Raw genomic sequence first — 24,382 nt, forward strand, 5'->3', positions numbered from 1 at the left:
GACTGTAGAGCCAGGTCCCTGTGCTGAGAAGCTCCTAGACCAGAGGAAGATTGATGACAAGGACCTTCCTCCAGAGCCAAGAGAGACAGAAGGTCTTCCCCTGAATTTGGCCCCATGAATTTGGACTTCTAGCCTACCAGACTGTGAGAGAATCAATTTTTGTTTGTTAAAGTCATCCACTTGTGGTATTTCTGTTATAGCAGCACTAGATGATGAAGACAGTTACTTACTCTGGTTGAACATTTTTTAAGCACCTCTTACAGCTGAGAGGATACAAAGCTGAGCAAGACTCAGGCCTTGCCCACTTAGTGCCTAGGAGGGTGTGGGGACCGGAAAGATAAAAATACTACAATATCTTGGCATTTGCAGGTTCCATATTTGCAGTTTGACTATTGAATAAAAAAACACAAAGGCCTGTGACCATCAGAGATTTGCAGTGATGTTGAGACACAGATTTGAATGACTACACAAGGGCCAAGTCTGGGGTATGGAAATAAAGAAGACCCTGTCACAGTCTGAAGAAGTCAGGGAAGGCTTCCTAAAGTAGGTGATACTTGGGTACCATCTATATGCCAGGCAATGTGCTATGCTATTTTTTTATCTCATTTAATTATCATAGCAGTTCCCCAACTGATAAGTAATTAGAAAATTGACCACCCACAAAAACGAGCTCAAAATGGATCAAAGACCTAAATACAAAATCTAAAACTATAAAGATCGTGGAAGGAAAAATAGGGACAATGTTAGGAACCCGAATACATGGCATAAACAGTACACAAAACATTACTAACAATGCACAAGTACCAGCAGAAAAACTAGATAACTGGGAGCTCCTACAAATCAAACACCTATGCTCATCCAAAGACTTCACCAAAAGAGTAAAAAGACTACCTACAGACTGGGGAAAAGTTTTTAGCTATGACATTTCCGATCAGCGCCTGATCTCTAAAAGCTACACGATACTGGAAAAACTCAACTACAAAAAGACAAATAACCCAATTAAAAAATGGACAAAAGAACTCCTCGGAATATAGCCTAGAGAAATAAGAGCCTTCACACGAACAGATACATGCACACCCATGTTCACTGCAGCTCTGTTACAATAACAAAAAGCTGGAAGCAACCAAGGTGTCCATCAACAGATGAATGGTTCAATAAATTGTGGTATATTCACACAATGGAATACTACGCATTGATAAAGAACAGTGACGAATCTGTGAAACATTTCATAACATGGAGGAACCTGGAAGGCATTATGCTGAGTGAAATTAGTCAGAGGCAAAAGGACAAATATTGTATAAGACCACTATTATAAGATCTTGAGAAATAGTATAAACTGGGAACACATACTTTTGTGGTTACGAGGGGAGGAGGGAGGGAGGGTGGGAGAGGGTTCTTTACTGATTAGTTAGTAGATAAGAACCACTTTAGGTGAAGGGAAGGACAATACTCAATACACGGAAGGTCAGCTCAACTGGACTGGACCAAAAGCAAAGAAGTTTCCGGGATAAACTGAATGCTTCAAAGGTCAGCGGAGCAAGGGCGGGGGTTTGGGGACTATGGCTTAAGGGGACTTCTAAGTCAATTGGCAAAATAATTCTATTATGAAAAAATTCTGCATTCCACTTTGAAATGAGGCGTCTGGGGTCTTAAATGCTAACAAGCGGCCATCTAAGATGCATCAATTGGTCTCAACCCACCTGGATCAAAGGAGAATGAAGAACACCAAGGTCACACGATAACTATGAGCCCAAGAGACAGAAAGGGCCACATGAACCAGAGACTTACATCATCCTGAGACCAGAAGAACTAGATGGTACCTGGCCACAACAGATGACTGCCCTGACAGGGAGCACAACAGAGAACCCCTGAGGGAGCAGATCAGTGGGATGCAGACCCCAGATTCTCATAAAAAGACCAGACTTAATGGTCTGACTGAGACTAGAGGAATCCCGGCGGTCATGGTCCCCAAACCTTCTGTTGGCCCAGGACAGGAACCATTCCCGAAGACAACTCATCAGACATGGAAGGGACTGGACGGTGGGTAGGAGAGAGATGCTGATGAAGAGTGAGCTACTTGTATCAGGTGGACACTTGAGACTGTGTTGGCATCTCCTGTCTGGAGGGGAGATAGGAGGGTAGAGAGGGTTAGAAACTGGCAAAATTGTCACGAAAGGAGAGACTGGAAGGGCTGACTCATTAGGGGGAGATTAAGTGGGAGTATGGAGTAAGGTGTATGTAAGCTTATATGTGATAGACTGACGTGATTTGTAAACGTTCACTTAAAGCTCAATAAAAATTTTAAAAAAATGGACAAAAGATATGAACAGACACTTCACCAAAGAAGACATTCAGGTAGGTAACAGAAACATGAGGAAATGCTCACGATCATTAGCCATTAGAGAAACACAAATTAAAACTACAATGAGATTCCATCTCACTCCAACAAGGCTGGCATTAATCCAAAACACACAAAATAATAAATGTTGGAGAGGTTGTGGAGAGGTTGGAACACTTATACACTGCTGGTGGGAATATAAAATGGTACAACCACTTTGGAAATCGATTTGGCGCTTCCTTGAAAAGCTAGAAATTTGAAAAGCTAGAAATAGAACTACCATACGACCCAGCAATCCCACTCCTTGGAATATATCTTAGAGAAATAAGAGCCTTTACACAAACAGATATATGCACACCCATGTTCATTGCAGCAGCACTGTTCACAATAGCAAAAAGATAGAAGCAACCAAGGTGCCCACCAACGGATGAATGGTTAAATAAATTGTGGTATATTCACACGATGGACTACTACACATCGATAAAGAACAGTGACGAATCTGTGAAACATTGCATAACATGGAGGAACCTGGAAGACATTCTGCTGAGTGAAATTAGTCAGTTGCAAAAGGACAAATATTGTATGAGACCACTATTATAAGAACTCAAGAAATAGTTTAAACAAAGAAGAAAATATTCTTTGATGGCTATGGGGAGGGGTGGGAGAGGGGTATTCACTAACTGGGTAGTAGATAAGAACTACATTAGGTGATGGGAAAGACAGCACACAATACGGGCGAGGTCAGCACAACTGGACTAAACCAAAAGCAAAGTTTCCTGAACAAACTGAATGCTTCGAAGGCCAGTACAGCAGGGGCAGGGGTTTGGGGACCATGGTTTCAGGGGACATCTAAGTCAATTGGCATAATATAATCTATTAAGAAAACATTCTGCATCCCACTTTGGAGAGTGGCGTCTGGGGTCTTAAACGCTAGCAAGCAGCCATCTAAGATGCATCCATTGGTCTCAACCCACCTGGACCAAAGGAGAATGAAGAACACCAAGGACACATGGTAGTTATGAGCCCAAGAGACAGAAAGGGCCACATAAACCAGAGACTACATTAGCCTGAGACCAGAAGAACTAGATGGTGCCCAGCTACAACCAATGACTGCCCTGACAGGGAACACAACAGAAAACCCCTGAGGGAGCAGGAGAGCAGTGGGATAAAACCCCAAATTCTCATAAAAAGACCAGACTTAATGGTCTGATTGTGACTAGAAGGACCCAGTGGTCATGGCCCCCAGGCTTCCTGTTGGCCCAGGACAAGAATCATTCCTAAAGCCAACTCTTCAGACAGGGATTGGACTGGACAACGGGATGGAGAGGGATGCTGGCGAGGAGTGAGCTTCTTGGATCAGGTGGACACTTGAGACTATGTTGGCATCATCTCCCTGGAGAGGAGATGAGAGGGTAGAGGGGATTAGAAACTGACAAAACGGACACGAAAAGAGAGAGTGGAGGGAGGGAGTGGGGTGTCTCATTAGGGGGAGAGCAAATGGGAGTATGTAGCAAGGTGTAAATAAGTTTTTGTGTGAGAGACTGACTTCATTTGTAAACTTTCACTTAAAGCACAGTAAAAAGTTAAAAAAAAGGAAAAGAAAATTGAAGGTCAGCTTGTCCAGTGTCACAGAGTGATGGTGGCAGAAGGAGGATTGGAACCAGAGACTGGCTGACCCCAGAGGCAATGTGCTTTCTACTGCACTCCACTGTTTCCCAGAAGGCCTGGCCAGCCACCTCTCTGCAATGAAGACTAGGATATCTCTTTACCCCTAAGAAGAGCAACAAGGTATTTTGTCTATTTGTTTTGTTTTTTTCTTAGATATAATTTACATTCCGCAAAATGCACAGATCATAAACAGTATAGCTCAGCGAGCTGAGACAAGTGTACACACCCTGGTAACCAACATCTTAACCAAGATACAGAAGACTCCCATCAGGCCAGAAAGTTCTCCCTGGAGGCCACCATTGTCCTAATTTCCATCACCACAGATTCCTTTTGCCAATTCTTGAACTTCATATAAATGGACTCAGCATATAAATAGCTTCTTTCTCTCAACACAATAGGACAAGTTTTAAAAAGGACTTTTGTGAGAAGTTAAAGGCAATCCCTGCAGAAATATCCAAACACAACAAAGCGACATATCACCAAGGTCTGGTTCAGGCCTGACCCAAGTGCAGAAAAGGTTCGCTTGCTTCCACTGCCCCAAGCCACACAAATCCCTAGCCCCTTTTGCTTGTCCTAACCTTTGGGGATTGGGTAGTAACCACAGAAAGTCAGGAGTCAGCCTTCAACATTCTGGGTCTGGGGCAACCCTCCCAGAAACTGTCCCTTTACCTCTTCTTAAGGTGTGAACACCTGGCTCATTCTTGGGCTGTGCTAGCCATCTGCTTTCCTGTCCTGGGCCTCAGGAGTCTTATCCCAGCCTCCTGAGTAAGGAAGTCTCCTTCCTAACTGGCCTCAAGATTCCTCCCTTGGGTGGGGGTCTGGAGACCATGGTTTCAGGGGACATCTAGGTCATTTGGCATAACAAAGTTTATTAAGAAATCATTCTGCATCCCACTTTGGTGAATGGCATCTGGGGTCTTAAAAGCTAGCAAGCAGCCATCTAAGGTACGTCAATTGGTCCCAGCCCACCTGGTGCAAAGAAGAATGAAGAACACCAAAGACACAAGAAAAAATATGAGTCCAAGAGACAGAAAGGGCTACATAAACCAGAGACTCCATCAGCCTAAAACCAGAAGAACTAGATGGTGCCTGGCTACCACCAATGACTGCCCTGACAGGGAACACAACGGAGAGTACCTGATGGAGCAGGAAAAAAAGTGGGGTGCAGAATTCAAATTCTAGTAAAAAGACCAGACTCAATGGTCTGACTGAGACTGGAGGAACCCCAGAAGACATGGCTCCTGGGCTGTCTCTATTAACCCAGGACTAACACTATTCCCAAAGCCAACTCTTCAGACAAAGATTAGACTGCAGTGTAAGACGTAAAATGGTACTAGTGAAGAGTGAGCTTCTTAGCTCAAGTAGACACATGATACTAAATGGGCAGCTCCTATCCAGAGGCAAGTTGAAAAGGCAAAATGGGATAGGAGCTGGTTGAATGGACACACGAAATCTGGGGTAGAAAGGAGTGTGCGGTCACATTATAGGAGAACAACTAGAATCACATAACAATGTGTGTATAAATTTTTGTATGAGAAACTAACTTGAGCTGTAAACTTTCACTTAAAGCACACACACAAAAAATTCTTCCCCTGCATTTCTGGCTATCCTTCCTCAAGTCCAGGAAGCAGGGAGCTGGACTGGCTCAGTGATGCCCAGCCTCATCCTTGAAGTCCTGGGCCTTCCTCTGCTTTCAGCTTTCTAGGAGCCCTGCAGCCTCTGAGACAGACATCATCTTTTCATGGGCCTTCTGGCTTCACATCAGCTTCTCTGAGAGTTAGCACCTGCTCCATGCCTGTGTCTGTCTGTCTATCAAAGCCCATGCTCCCTTCTGGAGGCCCCCCAAGCCCCTGGCTCCCCAGTGACAAGCTTCTCCCTTCTCCTTTAAAGAGCAGAGGCAACTCGGATGCCTTGAACTCACTGAATGAACAGGCTGGCTCAGGAACCAGCTCCGTCAATGAGGGCATATGTGTTAGTCATCTAGTGCTGCCATAACAGAAATACCATGAGTGGATGGCTTTAACAAGGACAAATTCATTTCCTCACAGTAAAGTAGGCTAGATGTCCAAATTCAAGGCATCAGCTCCAGGGGAAGGCTCTCTCCCTCTCTCAGCTCTGGAGGAAGGTCCTTGTACATTAACACTGTGTACTACACTGTCCCAGCACAGGATGACTAGGGAAGGCTGAGAGAGTTCCCGAATGTCTGCAATGACAGAGACCCCTGATATGTCTGGGACTTGTCCTACTTATCTAGTGCTGCTATAACAGAAATACCTCAAGTGGATGGCTTTAACAAACAGAAATTTATTCTCTCACAGTTCAGTAGGCTAGAACTCCAAATTTAGGGCATCAGCTCGAAGGGAAGGTTTCTTTCTTTGTCAGCTCTGGGGGAAGGTCTTTGTCATCAATCTTTCCCTAGTCTAGGAGCTCCTCAGCGCAGGGACCCTAGTCCAAAGGATGCACCCAGCTTCTTGCTCTTGCTTGGTGGTAATGAGTTCCCTCTCCTCTATGCTCGATTCTCTATTTTATATCTTAAAAGAGATTACTCAAGATACAGCCTAATCCTGTAGATTGTGTCCTGCCACATTAACATAACTGCCTCTATTCTTGCCTCATTAACATCACAGAAGTAGGATTTACAACACATAGATAATTACATCAGGTCACAAAATGAAGGACAACCACACAATACTGGGAATCATGGCCTAGCCATGTTGACACACATTTTGGGGGAACACAATTCAGTCTATAACAGGACTGGATAAGATGCAAGAATTGGGGAAGTGACCTCAGTGTTCTCGCCTAAAAAGCATTGTAGCTGAGCCAGAGCTGCTAGGGATGGCTGAATGGACATTTTTAATTGATGTCCTAGACATCTCAATGGTAATATCCGTGGCTCAGGCTGTCTCTACCCCAGCCAGCTCAGGACCAACATGGCCCATGGCATCCTTCCAACACCCCCTCCCTGACTCTTCTGTGCGAAGGAGCTCCGGCTTTGTCCCACCAATTATCTGCCTTGTGCTCCTCCCCGAGGAAGCAGGGGCTGGGGCAGGATAGGTGTCCCTGCTTCAGCCAGTCAGTCAGTCATCGCCAACCATGGAGGAGCCTTTCGAAAGCAAAAGCCTATTTCATTAGCTCTGGTCTTGAACCACCTGCTATCTCCTACTGTTTCCTAATTGCCTCTGTCTTTCTCCGTTTTTCAGCCATTCGTTCAACAAATAGTACTAGGGTACTACGAGGAACATGGACTCCGGAGCCAGCACTTCCACTTACAGCTCTGTGATCTTGGGCAAACTGTATCTCAGTTACCCCAACTGTAAACTGGAGATGATCAGCTACACTTGATCCTCATTACTCGTGGATCCCATATGTGCAAATTCACCTACTTGTTCAAATGTGTTTGTAGCCCTAAATCAATACCAGCGGCACTTTCGCGGGTCATTTGTGGACGTGCGCAGAGCAGCAAAAATTTTAAGTCGCCCAAAGCGCGTTCCCAGCTGAGGTCAAACAAGGCAACGATCTGCCTTCTCGTTTCAGCTCTCGTAGTGAAAACCCAGTTGCCGTAGAGTCGATTCCAATTCATGGCGATTCCATGTGTGTCAGAGTAGAACTGTGCTCCATAGGGTTTTCAAAGGTTGGTTTTCAGAATTAGATTATCAAGCCTTTCTTCTGAGGTATCTCTGGGTGTACTCGAACCTCCTACCTTTCAACCTAGCACATCTATCATTTGCACCACCCGGGGACTCATACTACAAACAAATACCATGTTTTTATGCAAATAATGCACGCCTTCTACTTTTTTTGCCAAGGAGCCCTCCCCTTGTGAGGTATTTTTGGAAGCACACTATGTTAATTTTTTTACAGCAACATGTTTTAAAAAAATTGGCATAGCTGTGCTTACAAAAATACCTCGGCCTTGGGGGACCTCATACCACCAAGAAAGCAGCACCAGGAGCAGAGCATGTCCTTTGGACACGGGGTCCCTGTGCCTGAGAAGCTCCCTGACCAGGGGAAGGTAGAGGACAAGGACCTTGCTCCAGAGCTGACAGAGAAAGCCTTCCCCTGGAGGTGACACCCGGAATTTGGACTTGTTACCTACTAGACCATGAGAAAATAAATTTCTCTTTATTAAAGCCCAAAAAAAAAAAAAAAAAAAAACCTCTGCCTTTTTTTTGGGTAAAAATACGGTATTCTTTTCATGGTTTATTTAGTGCCGTATTTTTCAAATTTTTCTGCTTTTTGTTAGCGACTGCTGTTGAAAATGTCTCCCAAGCATAGCATTAAAGTGTTGTCTAGTGTTCCTAAGCACAAGGGTGCTGTGATGTGCTTTATGGAGAAACTGTGTGCATTCGATAAGCTTCATTCAGGCATGAGTTATAATGCTGTTGATGTGAGTTCAATGTTGATTCATCAATAATATATGTTAAATAATGTATCTTTAAACAGAAACACGCAGAAAACAAGGTTATGTGTTGATTGGTTCATGAAAATGTTGTGACCAGAGGCTTACAGGAGCCTAGGAACAATTGTCAGTAGTCACTAATTCAGTGTTTGCAAAGAACATAACTGCCCTACTATCAAGAATTTACTGTACTGTCTCATAGGATTATCGTGACGACTGTGTGAGTTTAATATGTGAAGCCTTTAAGATGGTTTCTGGCACATAGTCAGCACTGTAATATGTTTTCTATTAAAATAATTATTATTCCCAAGAGTATGACCCCTGGATACACTTCTAACTCACTCCTGAAGTTCACTCTTCATGCAAAGATTAGACAGGCCCATAAAACAAAATAAGACTAAAGGGGCACACCAGCCCAGGGACAAGGACAGGAGGGGAGGGGAAAGCTGGTAATAGGGAACCCAAGGTCAAGAAGGGAGAATGTTGATATGTGGTGGGGTTGGCAGCCTATGTCACAAAACAATATGTGTATTAATTGTTTAATGAGAAACAAAGTTGCTCTGTAAACCTTCTTCTAAAGTACAATTAAAAAAAAAAAAAAAGATTTTTAGGCTCCCTGTCCTTAAGTAGTTTCTCTGGAAATGGGGTCCATAATTTGTATTTTCAGAAAGCTCTGCAGGTGATTCTAAGTCATAACAATAATTACTGTTTGGTGACTCCATGTACAACGGAACGAAATATCACCAGTCCCGTGCCATCTCATACTCACTGGTATGCTGGAATCCATTGTCGTGGCCACTGTATATTTTGAGTGCCTTCCAACCTAGCGGGCTCATCTTCCAGCACTGTATCAGACAATGTTGTGACCCACAGGGTTTTCTTTGGCTAATTTTCAGAAGTAGATCCCCAGACACTTATTCCTAGTCTTAGTCTAGAACCTCCACTGAAACCTGTCCACAGTGGGCGATCCTGCTGGTATTTGAAATACCAGTGGCATAGCTTTCAGCATCACAGCAACGCACAAGCCACCACAGTATGACAAGCTGACAGTGTACATGGGTTCACCATGAGTCAGAGCCAGCTCTATGGCAACCAGAAACAAATTACTATTTCCATTCAGTAAAAAAAGGCAGAGAACTAGGCTCTGGCAATAAAAGAGTAACCAGGAAGGAAATTCCACCTGCCCTCATGGAACTTACACTTGCGATGAATGGAAGGCAGTAGAAGCAGAGGGGATGAGAAAGATGTGGTGTAGCTGGGGGAAGCGGGAGCCTGAGCCGGACTGAGACATCAGGGAAAGTCCTCCTGAGGAAGTGACGCTTAGGCTGCGCTCCACAGGATGGGCGGGGTGGAGGGGCATGGCCTGTCTGAGAAACCGAAAGGCCTGTGAGCATGGAATCCACAGAGGCCTCATGGTGCCAGGCAGGGAGGGCAGGAGCAAGCGAGGAGCCCCAGAGAGGCAGGAAGCTATTAAGGCAGGGTCCAAATAGAAGTTGACAAAGGCAGCTCCAGTGGGGATGGAGCAGGAAAGACAAGTGCCAGGGCCAGTGAACCAGGAGCTGGGGGATAAGGGCAAAAGGAGGCTCAAGGGTGGCCCTGGCATTTGGCCCCAGTCCCTGGGGATTTGGTGATGTGACTCACTGAGGGAAAGAGCAGCCTGTGACGAGATTATTTCTGCCTTAGACATACTGAGTTTGGGAAGCACATCAACCGTCTAGGTGGGGGTGTCCTGCAGATATTTACATTCACGAATCTAACATTTCAGAGATGAGATGTCCACCTGGGGCATCCATGTATAAAAAATGGTTTAAACCATGAGTGGAGAGACAGAAAACATGACGCGTGTGCCCTGAACATTCACTTGGGAAGGCTGCAGCTCCTGCTCCTGTGCACCCCGCCACCAGTCCCACCTCTGTCTGAGAACCAAGGCGCACCTTCTGACCTGGCCCTAACGACACACAGGCAGCCTGGGGCTCTCCCTCTCAGGAGAAGAAACCTTGGTCAGAGACTCCAGGGCTCAAATTTTAGGTGTGGGTGGGTTTGATAGACTGAGATTGGGGGGCAGACAGAGGTGAGATGTTTGAGGGAAGCCAGGCTGGGACAGGAGGGGAGGAAAAACAGGAAGGGAAAGGCGGATGAGAGAGAGGAAAGAAGAGGGGTAATGTAGGGAGGAGAGGAACAAACCATCATGAATAATACTTTTTTCTTTGACTTCTAGAACGTAACATTCACCCACAGAGGGCGAAGGAGCTTCTTAACAAATACATGGATACAGTTTAGGTTTTTGTTTGTTGGTTTTGTTTTGTCAAAGGTGACTGCCAGGTTTGCACCCAGCTAACATTTCTCCTGCAATCTCTGCTACTTCCTTCTTGATTTGAGGGGCTGGGAAGCACGAACGTGAACAAATAAACAAACAAAAAAAACCAACACATTCCTGGCGATCCCATGTGTAACAGAACAGAACTGCGCTCCACGGGGTTGTCGATGGGTGATTTTTCAGAAGCAGATCGCCAGGACTTTCTCCCATGGCACTGCTGGCTGGGTTCCAACCGCCAAACTCTCAGTTAATAGTCGAGAGCAAACCGGTTTTGCCACCAAGGGACCTTGTTGTTGTCGTTGTTGTTTGGTGCCGTTGAGTCGATTCCAACTCATAGCGACCCTATGTACCACAGATCGAAACATTGCCTGGTTCTGCACCGTCCCCACAATCATTGCTACGGTTGAGCCCATCGTTGCAACCACTGTGTCAATCCATCTCGTTGAGGGTCTTCCTCTTTTCCACTGACCCTGTACTTTATCAAGCATGATGCCCTTCTCCAGGGACTGATCCCTCCTGACAACATGTCCAAAGTATGTAAGACACAGTCTCCCCATCCTTACTTCTAAAGGGCATTCTCATTGTACTTCCTCCAAGACAGATTTGTTTGTTCTTTTGGCAGTCCATGGTATATTCTTCGGCAACACCACAACTGAAAGGCGTCAGTCCTGCTTTGACCTTCCTTATTCATTGTCCAGCTTTTGCATGTACATACATGATTGAAAATACCCTGGCTTGGGTCAGGCGCACCTTAGTCTTCAAGGTGACATCTTTGCTTTTCCATACTTTAAAGAGGTCCTTTGCAGCAGAATGGCCCAATGCAATGTGTCTTTTGATTTCTTGACTGCTGCTTCCATGGCTGTTGATTGTGGATATAAGTAAAATGAAATCCTTGACAACTTCAATCTTTTCTCCATTTATCATGATGTTGCTTATTGGTCCAATTGTGAGGCTTTTTGTTTTCTTTACATTGAGGTGTCATCCATACTGAAGGCTGTGGTCTTTGATCTTTGTTAGTAAGTGCTTCAAGTCCTCTTCACTTCCAGCAAGCACGGTTGTGTCATCTGCATAACACAGGATGTTTATGAGTCTTCCTCTAATCCTGATTCCCCATTCCTCATATAGTCCAGCTTCTTGGATTATTTGCTCAGCACACAGATTGAATAGGTATGGTGAAATGATACAACCCCGACACACACCTTTCCTGACTTTAAACCATGCAGTATCCCCTTGTTCTGTTTGAACAACTGCCTCTTGATCTATGTACAGGTTCCTCATGAGCACAATTAAGTGTTCTGGAATTCCCATTCTTTGCAATATTATCCATAATTTATTATGATCCACACAGTCGAATGCCTTTGCATAGTCAATAAAACCCAGGTAAACATCCTTCTGGTATTCTCTGCTTTCAGCCGGAATCCATCTGACATCAGCAATGATATCCCTGGTTCCACGTCCTCTTCTGAATCCAGCTTGAATTTCTGGCAGTTCCCTGTCGATATACCATTACAGCTACTTTTGAATGATCTTCAGCAAAATTTTGCTTGCATGTGATATTAATGATATTGTTCAATAATTTCCGCATTCGGTTGGATCACCTTTCTTGGGAATAGGCATAAATATGGATCTCTTCCAGTCAGTTGGCCAGGTTGCTGTCTTCCAAATTTCTTGGCATAGATGGGTGAGTACTTTCAGTGCTTCATCCATTTGTTGAAATATCTCAGTTGATATTCCATCAGTTCCTGGAGCCTTGTTTTTCGCCAATGCCTTCAGTGCAGCTTGGACTTCTTCCTTCAGTACCATCGGTTCCTGATTATATGCTACCTCTTGAAATGGTTGAATGTCGACCAATTCTTTTTGATATAATGACTCTGTGTATTCCTTCCATCCTCTTTTGATGCTTCCTGCATTGTTTAATATTTTCCCCATAGAATCCTTCATTATTGCAACTCGAGGCTTGAATTTTTTCTTCAGTTCTCTCAGCTTGAGAAATGCCAAGCGTGTCCTCCCCTTTTGGTTTTCTATCTCCAGCTCTTTGCACATGTCATTATAATACTTTGTCTTCTTAAGACGTCCTTTGAAATCTTCAGTTCTTTTACTTCATCATTTCTTCCTTCTTCTTTGGCTGCTTGACATTCAAGAGCAAGTTTCAGAGTCTCTTCTGACATCCATTTTTGTCTTTTCTTTCTTTCCTGTCTTTTTAATGATTTCTGGCTTTCTTCGTGTATGTTGTCCTTGATGTCATTCCACCACTCGTCTGGTCTTTGGTCATTAGTGTGCAATGCGTCAAATCAATTCTTGAGATGGTCTCTAAATTCAGGTGGAATATACTCAAGGTCATACTTTGGCTTTTCTGGACTTGTTCTAGTTTTCTTCAGTTTCAACTTGAACTTGCATATGAGCAATTGATGGTCCTTCTTCCTAGTCTGTGTTAGTCTGAAAGCTCAACTGAAACATGTCTGCTGGGTGACCCTGCTGGTATCTGAATACCAGTGGCATAGCTTCCAGTATCACAGCAACACGCAAGCCCCCACAGTATGACAAACTGACAGACTCGTGGAGGCCCAGGGACCTAGAAACTCTATAATGTACAACATAAGGACTTTTCCATGTTGTAAGCAATCTTTGTGGTATCAACTCAACTGACTGCATTATATCCCATCTAGAAGATGTCCTCGACCTAAGCATTGCTCTAGGGTTGAAAATCAGATTGCTGGGCAATTGCTCGTTTTTTAAAAGAGAGTCCTGCCTTCCCTGAAAGTTCTCCCTGTGTGCCTGAGAGGAGGAGGGCATTCCTCCAGCTCCTTTGAGCAGGTAAATCTCTGCAGAGAGCCTGAGATATGGGTCACTTTATATCTCCCTGTAGTCCCAGGGGGAGCATCTGAGAGGAATCCAGTCCCAGGGGCAGATGGGTCACTATCATTTGATTGGCTACTTTGCTTTATAGCATGCTTTGGATGCCCATCTCCCCTGGAAACGAAGAGCATCGTAAGGACTGGGACATGTTGTCTCCTATTTCTATGCCCACACTTGGCACAATGCCAGACACATTGTACTATGAATAAGAAGGTCAAACACTTAGTGAACACTTGCTCTATGCCAGGCACAGTGCTTGACATGTATGAATAACCTATGCGGTAGAGGCTACCATTGTGTTCATTTTACAGATGCCAAGTGTCATGGATTGAATTGTGTCCCCCCAAAATATGTGTCAACTTGGTTAGGCCATGATTCCCAGTATTGTGTGGCTGTCCTTCATTTTGTGATGGTAAATTTATATTAAAGAGGATTAGGGTGGGATTGTAACACCCTTACTAAGGTCACATCCCTGATCCAATGTAAAGGGAGTTTCCCTGGAGTGTGGCCTGCACCGCTTTTTATCTTACAGGAGAGAAAAGGAAAGGGAAGCAAGCAGAGACGGGGATCTCATACCACCAAGAAAACAGCGCTGGGAGCAGAGCACGTCCTTTGGACCTGAGGTTCCTTGGCTGAGATGCTTCCAGACCAAGGGAAGACTGATGACAAGGACCTTCCTCCAGAGCCGACAGAGAGAGAAAGCCTTCCCCTGGAGCCAGCACCCTGAATTTGGACTTCTAGCCTACTGGACTGTGAGAGAATAAACTTCTCTTTGTTAAAGGCGTCCACTAGTGGTATTTCTGTTACGGCAGCACTAGACTAAGACACTGAGAATGAAGCAGGGAGGTTGATTAAGGCTAGCGTCTTACTCAAGACCCAGCTCATCGTTTTTAGACTGCTGGGTTTCTAGATGCAATTTCCCCAAAATACTCATATTTCTGTAGAAGCCAGCTTAGGCCCCGGGAGGGATGAGTCAGAGGAAACATTGCCCCTGGCTCTGCTTTCTTGGGCCATGCGTGCCTCCAAATATGTGAAATAACGAGGTGAATAAAGGAAGTAAAACAGTGATGATAAAAACCTCTATTACAGTAAGACTGATGTTCTTTTGCAACATATGTTTTAAAGCACTTTCTCATCAACTGTCTTAGCAGATCCTGTGAAGAAGGCAGGGCAGGTGTTATTTCCATTTCCGATGAAGAAACCGACTTCTCCCAGGTCACAGAGCATGACGAGGGAAGAAATGTGAGTGGGAAAGACTTCCAGGATAGGATGAATCTTGTTTTTAATGCATGTCTGAGGAGCACCCTGCCTTCCTGCCCATCTCTTTTCCAACTGCTCACGGCATCTGTGGGTGGAGCAGGTCTCAGGGCTCAGGGGCCGGGTCTCAGGGTGACGCTGACCATGTACCAACCTGGTGCCTTCTTGGATACAGAGGCTGATTCCCTAGACCTCAGGTTATGCGAGGGATGCCATAAGGGCTCTTCAGCCTCCGTGGCCACACACTCCAAAGCCGGCTTTAGGAAGGAGGACTGGCAGTTATTTCCCACATAAAACACCTTTATGGACTTACAAACGCCAGACTCTAAAGCTGGCTCACTCAGTTGGACCTGCCTGAGTGAGCTATGGCAGTCAGTCACAGAGAAACTGGTCCTGCACCCTAAAAGAGCCCAAAATCAAAGCCCAGGCAGTGCAGCAGGTGTCACTGCCAAGCCTGTAAGACTAGGCTGAGTTGGGAGGGGACCACTAACGGAGACACACAACAGTCTTCCCCTCTTACGAGAAGTGTCTGTACCATTGTGCATGCTTGCACTTGACAGCCCTCCCCAGATATATGGTATGTTGTAGACTCCTAGGGGCAGCTGCCCAGATGCTCCTTTTCTGAAAATCACACATCCATATAGTTACAACAAGACTCCCAGAGCCATGTGCCTTTCTCCTCCTCCCACAGCCATACTGATTGGACCAGCTGTGGGCAGCCCTGCCAAAGCTGGGCCAATCAGAGTCCTTCCTTGAGAATTTGGATTTGGAACCAAGAGATTCCAGTACTATCTGGCTCTCTCATAAACAAAAAGGATGTAAACTTCAGAAATGTTGATGGTGGCCATTTGCCTCCTGGTGGCCTAGGATACAGAGAAAGCCAGTCTGCGGCAGGAGAGAAGAAGGAGTCAGACCGGCAAAGAGAAGGTCCAGCTGCATCTGTGTCCCAGGGTTCCACGACATCCTAGGATCCTTCTAACAAAGTCCCCATTTTGGCTTAGAGTTGGTTTCTGTTGCTTGCAACCAATAAAGTCATATTTAATACAGTGTAACTTGGTGTTTCTCAGTCAGGGGACATTTGGTAACGTCTGGAGACATTTTTGGTTATCATAACTGAGAGGTGCTCCTGGCATCTAGTGCTAAACACCTACAATGCAGAGCACAACCCCCACAACAACACATTCTCCAGTCCAAAATGTCAGCAGTGCCCAGGCTGAGAAGCCCTGGTGTAACTCAAGGTGCCATGTATGTCTAAGGCAGGAGCCAACCACCAGCAGCCATCAGGTCGGCCCTGACTCGTGGAGCCCCCGTGTGTGTCAGAGTAGAACTGCATTGCTCCATAGGGTTTTCAATGGCTGAGTTTTCAGAAGTAGATCCCCAGGCCTTTCTTCCAAGGTGATTCTGGGTAGACTCCGACCTTTCAGTTAGCAGTCAAGGGTGTTAACCATTTGCACCACCCAGGTGGTGCAAATTGTCATGTAAAAATAGGCTCTGTGTGTTACTTCTCCACGGGGAGCTCCCGTGGCACAGTGGTTAAGAGCTTGGCTGCTAACTAAAATACCGGCAGTTCAAATCCACCAGCTGCTCCTTGGAAACCCTATGGGGCAGTTCTACCCCATATAAAAAAAAAAAAAATTTTTTTTTCCATATAGCAAAGATTATTTTAAATGACAACATTCCGTTTGTGAGAATTCTTGCACCTCGATGGCGGGAGGCACATCTATTAGTTAACCTCTGTGATGGATCATTTAGCAGTATACACATCAGGAGGCTTAAAGTGTTCACTCGTAGATGCAGTAACTGCCTTTGTCGAATTTATTCTTGGTGGACAATCTTATTCAGAAATATACACAAAGATTTATGCAGAAGGGCGTTCATTGCAGCTTTATTTATAGTGATAAAAAATGGAAACAACTTAAATATCCAACCACTGGGCATTGGTTACATAAATTACGATACATTCATATCACGAAATAGTGAGATGCTCACAAAATATAAAAATTCTGAAATATATCTAAGCACAGAAAAGGACTACAGGGCAATATATCAAAATGTTAAGTGTGGCTATCTCTAGGGGGTAGGATTATAGCTAATTTTTGTTTTCCTACTTTTTAAAAAGGAGCCCTGCTGGCGCATGGTTAAGCTCTTGGCAGCTAACCAAACGTTAGCAGTTTGAACCCACCCAGCAGCTCTGAGGGAGAAAATGCCTGGTGAGCTGCTTCCGTAAAGATTACAGCCAAGGAAACCCTATGGGGCAGTTCTACTCTGTCCCATAGGGTTGCTATGAGTTGGAATTAACAGCGCACTACAACTTTTTCCAATTTTTCTACCATGAACATGTGTTCCTTTTATAATTAGGAAAAATTAATACCAAAAAGAAATCTTGATATCGGAATTGAGGACAGTCTGGATCTAGTCACCCAGAATATGCATAAAAAGCCGTCATGTGCCAGAGCTCATGAACAAAAGATAAGGAGTAGGAAGAAGCAACAAAAACTACACTTGTTATAGCACCTTGCAGTTCCCCAACTACTTCCAAATTCACCAGCATAGAAACCCTTTGAAAGGCTGTATTATTACTAGTTAAATGTCACTGTTAACTGCTGTGGAGTCAGCCCCGGACTCATTGCAACCCCGTGTACAACAGAACAAAATGCTGCCCATCCTACACTATCCCCATGATTAGTTGTAGATCAGACCATTGCGATCCATAGGTTCTCACTGGCTGATTTTCAAAAGTAGATTTCCAGTCCTTTCTTCCTAGTCCATCTTAGTCTGGAAGTGCTGCGGAAACCTATTCAGCATTGCAGCAAGATACAAACCTCCACTGGCAGATGGACAATGGCTGGGCATGAGGCGCATTGGCTGGGGATCCAATTTGGGTCTCCGGCATGGAAGTTGAGAATTCTACCACTCAACATCAATGCCTCTTAATAGTTAAATAAAACCTGTTGCCATCAAGTCGATTCCAACTCATAGTGACCCTATAGGACAGAGTACAGCTCCCCCATAGGATTACCAAGGAACTGCTGGTGGATTTGAACTGCCAACTTTTTGGTTAGCAGTCAAGCTCTTAACCACTGCACCACCAGGGTTCCAATAATTAAATAAACCCAAAACAAACCAAACCCATTGCCGTCAAGTCGATTCCAATTCATAGCAACCCTCTAGGATGGAGTAGAACTGCCCCATAGGGTTCCCAAGGATCAGCTGGTTGATTCAAACTGCTAACCGTTCGCTTAGCAGCCGAGCTCTTTACCACTACGCCTCCAGTTTCCAATAATTAAATAGTTGCAGTTTATTGAGAGTTCACTGTACAAATACTAGATGCCTTATTTTGATCTCGTGATCTCTGCACAACACCCCAAAGAAATATGGTGAAGCCTTATGAGGGCCACATGGCTGGCTGGGCCAGGATTCCAACCAGGTCCATTTAACCTCAAAACCGATCATGGTCTCCTATGCTTCCTGCCTCAGTGGTTGAGGATTTGTGAGCCTGAAGAGCAAGTCATTATGGATCATTTCAGAACATACGAGGTGGCAAAGCGGGGGTCACCAAGGCAGATTTTAGTGTTGAAAGAGCCAGATAGAAGAATGGGACATGCAGAGGACACTAGCTGGAGGGCCAAGGGCTAAGTCGTTTGTAGTATCAGGGAACATGGCCAACCATCAGCCAGGGCAGAGGGGCGGTCACTGCCACGGCTGTGTTCTCAGCTCCCATAGGGAAGAAAGGAGGAAAGGGAGGTAAAGCAGAGGAATAAAGGGAAAAACAAAAACCGATTAAGAAGTTGGAGACTAGAATCAAGAGTGCTTTATGCAGGTTGGAATAGCTGCAGCTGCGGCTGGAATGGGGCGTGAGCTCCCAAGACAAGTCCATTAGAGAGGGGTCACCAACACAGGGATGAGCAGAGAGCAATGAGTTTACACTGCAGACCAAAGCCCAGGGGACACTGAGAACAGAAGGAAACAGGGGACTGCCACTCATGGGTTGTAAAGGACTATTGAGGATGCATCCTGGCCAGAGGAAGCTGAAAGAAACGTTCCTGCTTCCTGGGTGACCAGAGGCCTGGGACAGGCTGGGTGTGGGAGGAACAGCGTGCCCCAGAAGCAAAATTTGTTTTTAGTTGCCATCAAGTCAGCTCCAACTCATGGTGATCCCAAGTACAACATAAGGAAACGTTGCCCGGTCCTGCACCATCTTCACACTCATTGACATGTTCAAGTCTGTTGTTGCAGCCATTGTGCAGTGACTTCCAACCTAGGGGGCTCATCTTCCAGCACTTTATCAGACAATATTCTGGTGTGATCCACAGGGTTTTCTTTTCTTTTTCTTCAATTGTAAAGTTTATTATTTCATGGGTGGGTACGTAGGTATTAAGTACCTGGGTGGCAAAAACGGTCCACTAACTGAAAGGTTAGCAGTTCAAACCCACCCCGTGGCACCACAGAAGAAAGGCGTGGTCGTCTGCTTCCGTAAAGATTACAACCAAGAAAACCCTATGGAGCAGTTCTACTCTGTCACACATGGGTCGCCGTGAGTCGGAGCTGACTCAGTGGCAATGGGTTTTTTTGTTTATTTGTTTGCTGGACAAGGGTATTAGTTTTCTATTGCTGCGTAACAAATTCCACAAACTTAGCAGCTTTAAACAATCAGTTTTCTAAAACAACACACATTTATTATCGCACACTTTTAGCGGCACCACTTAGCAGGGTCCTCCCCTTAGGGTCTCATGCAGCTACAGTCAAGATGTTGGCCAGGTTGAGTCTCAAATGGGGAAGAATCTATGTAAAAATGGCATGGAGGTGGTGCCTGAACTCCTCTCTCTTCGCAAGGGGGAAGGAGAATCAAGACCAGCAGCCCAAGGCTAATTCCTATGAGGCGGAGGTCAGAGATGCCTCCTTTCTCTGCCATCTTCAGCAATTCTGACACCAACCATCCCTCCCACAGCACTCTCTACTTCTCTGCTGAGTTCAATAATTCGTTGCAACGGCCACACAGAACTCACAGACAATGCTCATGATTATGGGGTTTCTTAGGGAAGTAACAGTTTACTGTTCAAGTTCAGGAACAATCAGGATACAGTTCTTCCATCAGGACAGCTTCTTTCCAGCTGTACCGCAGGGACACCTCTCTTTGGCCCATCAGCCCCTGCCCTGCTTGGTCAAGTGTTAAAAAGCTCTTTTAGCTCTGCCTATAAGTGCCCAGAGGCACCCCACTCCACCAGTAAGTCTTGGCCCAAAGGCACTAGCTCCATGGGTCAGCAAACCTAGCTCCACCAAGTGTCCTGAAGCACCCTACTCCTCCAGCAAGCCTCCTACCCAAGGGCACTCAGCTTTCTCACTCTGTGGGCCAGGAAGCCCACCGTGCCGTCTCCTGCCAGTCTCTTCTGCCACCACGTCTCACCGTCTTCAGTGTAACAGCTGTCTCTCTGTCTTCTGTGTCAGAGAGCTTCTCAGCACAGTGATCCTGGGTCCAAAGGACACACTGTCTGCTCCTAGCCGTTCTTCCTTGGTAATAGTGGGATCTTCTCTTCTCTTTTTAAGCCTAGCAGGGTGGTAAAACTGACCGATCCCATCGTTAGGGTTCCATATACCTTATTAGGAAACCCTGGTGGTGTAGTGGTTAAGTGCTGCAGCTGCTAACCAAAAGGTCAGCAGTTCAAATCTGCTAGACGCTCCTTGGAAACTCTACGGGGCAGTCCTACTCTGTCTCATAGGATCTCTTTGAGTCGGAATCGACTCAACAGCAGTGGGTATACCTTATTAGCATGGTCCCACCCAATCACTGGGTGGGTGTTACAAGACCATGGCGAGAAAGGACACACAAAAGCATTCCATCGCACCACAATCCACTTCCAAGCTCACCCAGGCTCTTGGTAGAATTCATTTCCTTGGGATCGTAGGACCAAAGCCCCGGCTTCTTAGTGGATGTTGATTGGAGACAGTCTCAGCTCCTAGAGTCTACCCACAGTTTCCTGCCATATGGGCTTTTCCAGCATGGCCACTTACTCCATCAAGCCTGCAAGGAGAATCTCTAATGATCCACAGGGCTTGCACTGGCTAATTTTTAAAAGTAGACTGCCAGGCCTTTCTTCCTAGTCTTAGTCTGGAAGCTCCATTGAAACTTGTCCACTATGTGTGACCCTGCTGGTATTTGACATACTGGTAGCACAGCTTCCAGCATCACAGCAACACATGAACCACCTCAGAACAACAAAGGACAGATGGGTGGTAGCAAGTGAAATCAGAGACTATTAAAGACTTGGGATCACTGGACTAACTTTGCAAATTTAGTGAGTAACAAGGCTGGATGCCTATGTAGTTTATCACCCGGGGGAAATGGTTTCTGCACTCCCGGTGCTGGCTGACCCAGTGAACCATCTGCTCAGAGCCCAGGTCACTGCATGGGAGAAACGCCAGAGTAGCCTGAGCCTATTTCCAACCTGGTTGTTTGGTTTAAACATTTTGTCCTGAGAGGGCAGAAAAATTTCTAGGGGAAACTGCCAGGCTAGGAGTCCAGAGACCTGAGCTCGAGTCCCAGGTCTACCACATGCCACAGGATCAGACAAAAATAACTTAACTCCTGAGCTTCCACATCTTCCACTGTAAAGCGAGAATACCAGTGCCCACCCCTCCCGTCCCAGAAACGTCCCCTTCCAGACGGGAGAGGTGGGGAGAGTACCCACCTCACAGGCTGTGAGGCCGTCAGTGAGGTAGCACACTGAACGCCTTACAAGAGGCCTAGCGCAGAGTAAGCGCTCAGTGTCATTGTTGCTATTGCTGCTGCCGTTTTTTTAGGCTAATTTGAGAAGATAGATGTGAAAGTGCTTTGAAAAATACAAAGTACTCCAGGCTCAAATAAAGGGTGTGATTTCCACTTCTGCCTCTTCCTGCCTCATTTCTCAAAACTCCCCTCCCCAGCTGCCTTGCTGAACTCAAGCACAATCTCCCGAAAGGCGCTCTGCAGGCGGTGCCTCTAGCGCCCTCCGGGTCTGAACCACCACCATTACCGGGATGACTCCCTCCTGCCCGGCCCATCCTGCTCCTCTCCCCAGGGGCCTTCCCCTGCCTCCTCCAGGTCCCCCAGCCCCTGCACTGACCCCTAGCTACACAGCCTGCAATTCTCTGTGATTTCAGCTTTGGTTTTGTTTTGTCTTTTTAAGTCCGTCTCCCCCTCCCCACGATCCCTGGGTGGGACAATCGGTTAAGCACTTTACTACCAACCGAAAGAAGGTTGGTGGTTCAAACCCACCCAGAGACACCTCTGAAGATAGGCCTGGCAACCCGCTTCTGGAAGGTCGCAGCCTTGAAAACCCTGTGGAGCAGTTCAGAACAAACAGGTTGGTTTTTGCCACACCCCTACTACCACCCCTGGACAATTAGCTTCATGGGCACAGGCAGGGGGTTGTCTAATTTGCCTTTGAATCCCAGAATCTAGCAGAGCCTAGGCATATTAATTTATTGCAGGCCGTAAACTGTGGAGTCAAGGGGAAAGGTGTATGAAGTCATGTCTTACGGTTTGGGATGATCATCACCAGCGGAGCAGTCCACAGTCACTGGGTCCCCGGCTCTCTCTGCAAGGCTTCCGCCAGGTGCCTCAGGCAATTCCCAGCGGAGCCCCTGCCCCAGAGGGCTTTATGGGGGGATGAGAGAAAGCACAAGCATGGCTTTATTTCCTACAAATTGGAATATCATAAATATATTAACATACATATGTGCTCTAGCAGAGGCCCAGGTGGGTGGTGGGGGCGCTGTGAGGAGCAACCCCCAGCACCTTCAGGAAGGCTCCTGAGGAAGAGGTGGCTTGAGCTCCTTTCATCAAGGAGCCTCAGCAAAGCCAAGGAGACTCAGGCCTCCCTCTAACCCCGGCCCGTTCAGTACATTCTCTTTCCTTGAGCCCTGGAAAGACCTTTAGACAGCTCATTGCCCTGCCCACCCCAAACACTCAGCAGTGGGGCCCTGAAGTGCTGGCAGCCTCTTCGGCCTCTGGGGGCCTCTGGGGGCCAGTGTCCGAGAGCCACAGGGATCCCTTGCCCTCAGGCCTCCACTCACGCTGCTGGACAGCTGGCCAGGGGACAAGGCCAACAGAGGCAGAGGATAGCTGAAACTGGGTGGGGCGAGGATCCCCGGCACTGGCCTTGGAGTCAGCCAAACCCTGCTTAGAGTCCTGGCTCCACCACTGAGCAGCTGTGTGACCCGGCATATTTACTTTATCCAAGCCCCAGATTCCTCATGTATAAAATGAGGACAACGGTAATTGGTGAGTTTTTTGTTGTTGTTGTTGTTAACTGCTGTCGAGTCAGCCCTGACTCATTAAGACTCCGTGTACAATGGAACAAAATGCTACCTGGTCCTGCACCGCCACCACGATCGGCTGTGGATTGGACCATTGTGATCCACAGGGTGTTCACTGGCTGATTTTTGAAAGTAAGTCGCCAGGCCTTTCCTCCTAATCTGTCAGACTGTAGGTGCTGCTGAGACTTGGTCAGCAGACAGGTGGTGGCTGGGCATAAGGTGTGCTGGCCGGAAGTTGAGCCTGGGTCACCTGCATGGAAGGTGAGAATTCTATCACTGAACCACCACTGGCCCCATAACAGTGACATTTAAATGAAATAATACACACAGAGAACCAGGAACATTAAAAAAAAAAAAAAATCCCTCAATAAACATTAACTATTTCAGAGATTTTTACTTCTAAGATCCAAAAAGCACAGTGCTCCACAGTCAGGGGTGGGCGGTCTTGGCCTAGTGGATGTGTCCCTGAGACACATCCAGGCCCAGCCCTCCCCTCTGGTTTTCAGATTCTCCATAGAGTCCCAGAAAAGAGATGCAGGTTAGTAAAGCCCAGACCTCCCAAATTTTATAGGTCTATTTAAGAATGTCTCCCACCTACCGGGTCAAGAATTAATCTACAATTACATTGCTGCTGTTAGGTGCCGTGGTGATTTTCAGCTCATATTGACCCCTGTGACAGAGTGGAACTGTCCCATAGGGTTCCCTAGGCTGTAATCTCTGTAGAAGCAGATCACCAGGTCTTTCTCCCTCAGAGCCACTCAGTGGGTTTGAACCGCCAACTTTTCGGTTAACAGCTGAGAGCTTAACCATTGTGCCACTGACTCCCGTTGCCATAGAGTCTATTCCAATTCATAGCGACCCTATAGGACAGAGTAGAACTGCCCCATAGGGTTTCCAAGGAGCAACTGGCGGATTCGAACTGCAGACTTTTTGGTCAGCCACCTGAGCTCTTAATCACTGAGCCACCAGGGCTCCACTACTCCACCAGGGGTCCTTAATCAAATTGTAGGGGTCTGAAAAGAGAGAATGGTCCCATTTTAGCCTCTGAGCCCATGAGGTACAAGAGAGTAGGATAGAGTTACCCCGGATGAGGAAACAAGGCCTGCAAAAGAGAAATGATTCTGCAAGGTCACACAGTAAGCTGGTGGCAAAGCCCACATCCCTTCCTCCACCCCAGAGAGTTACCATGGAGAGTTACCATGGAGAGTTACCATAGAGAGTTACCATGGAGAGACTGAAGGCCTCCAGC

The sequence above is a fragment of the Loxodonta africana genome, chromosome 20 (assembly GCF_030014295.1).
Source record: "Loxodonta africana isolate mLoxAfr1 chromosome 20, mLoxAfr1.hap2, whole genome shotgun sequence".
In the NCBI taxonomy this organism is placed as follows: domain Eukaryota; kingdom Metazoa; phylum Chordata; class Mammalia; order Proboscidea; family Elephantidae; genus Loxodonta; species Loxodonta africana.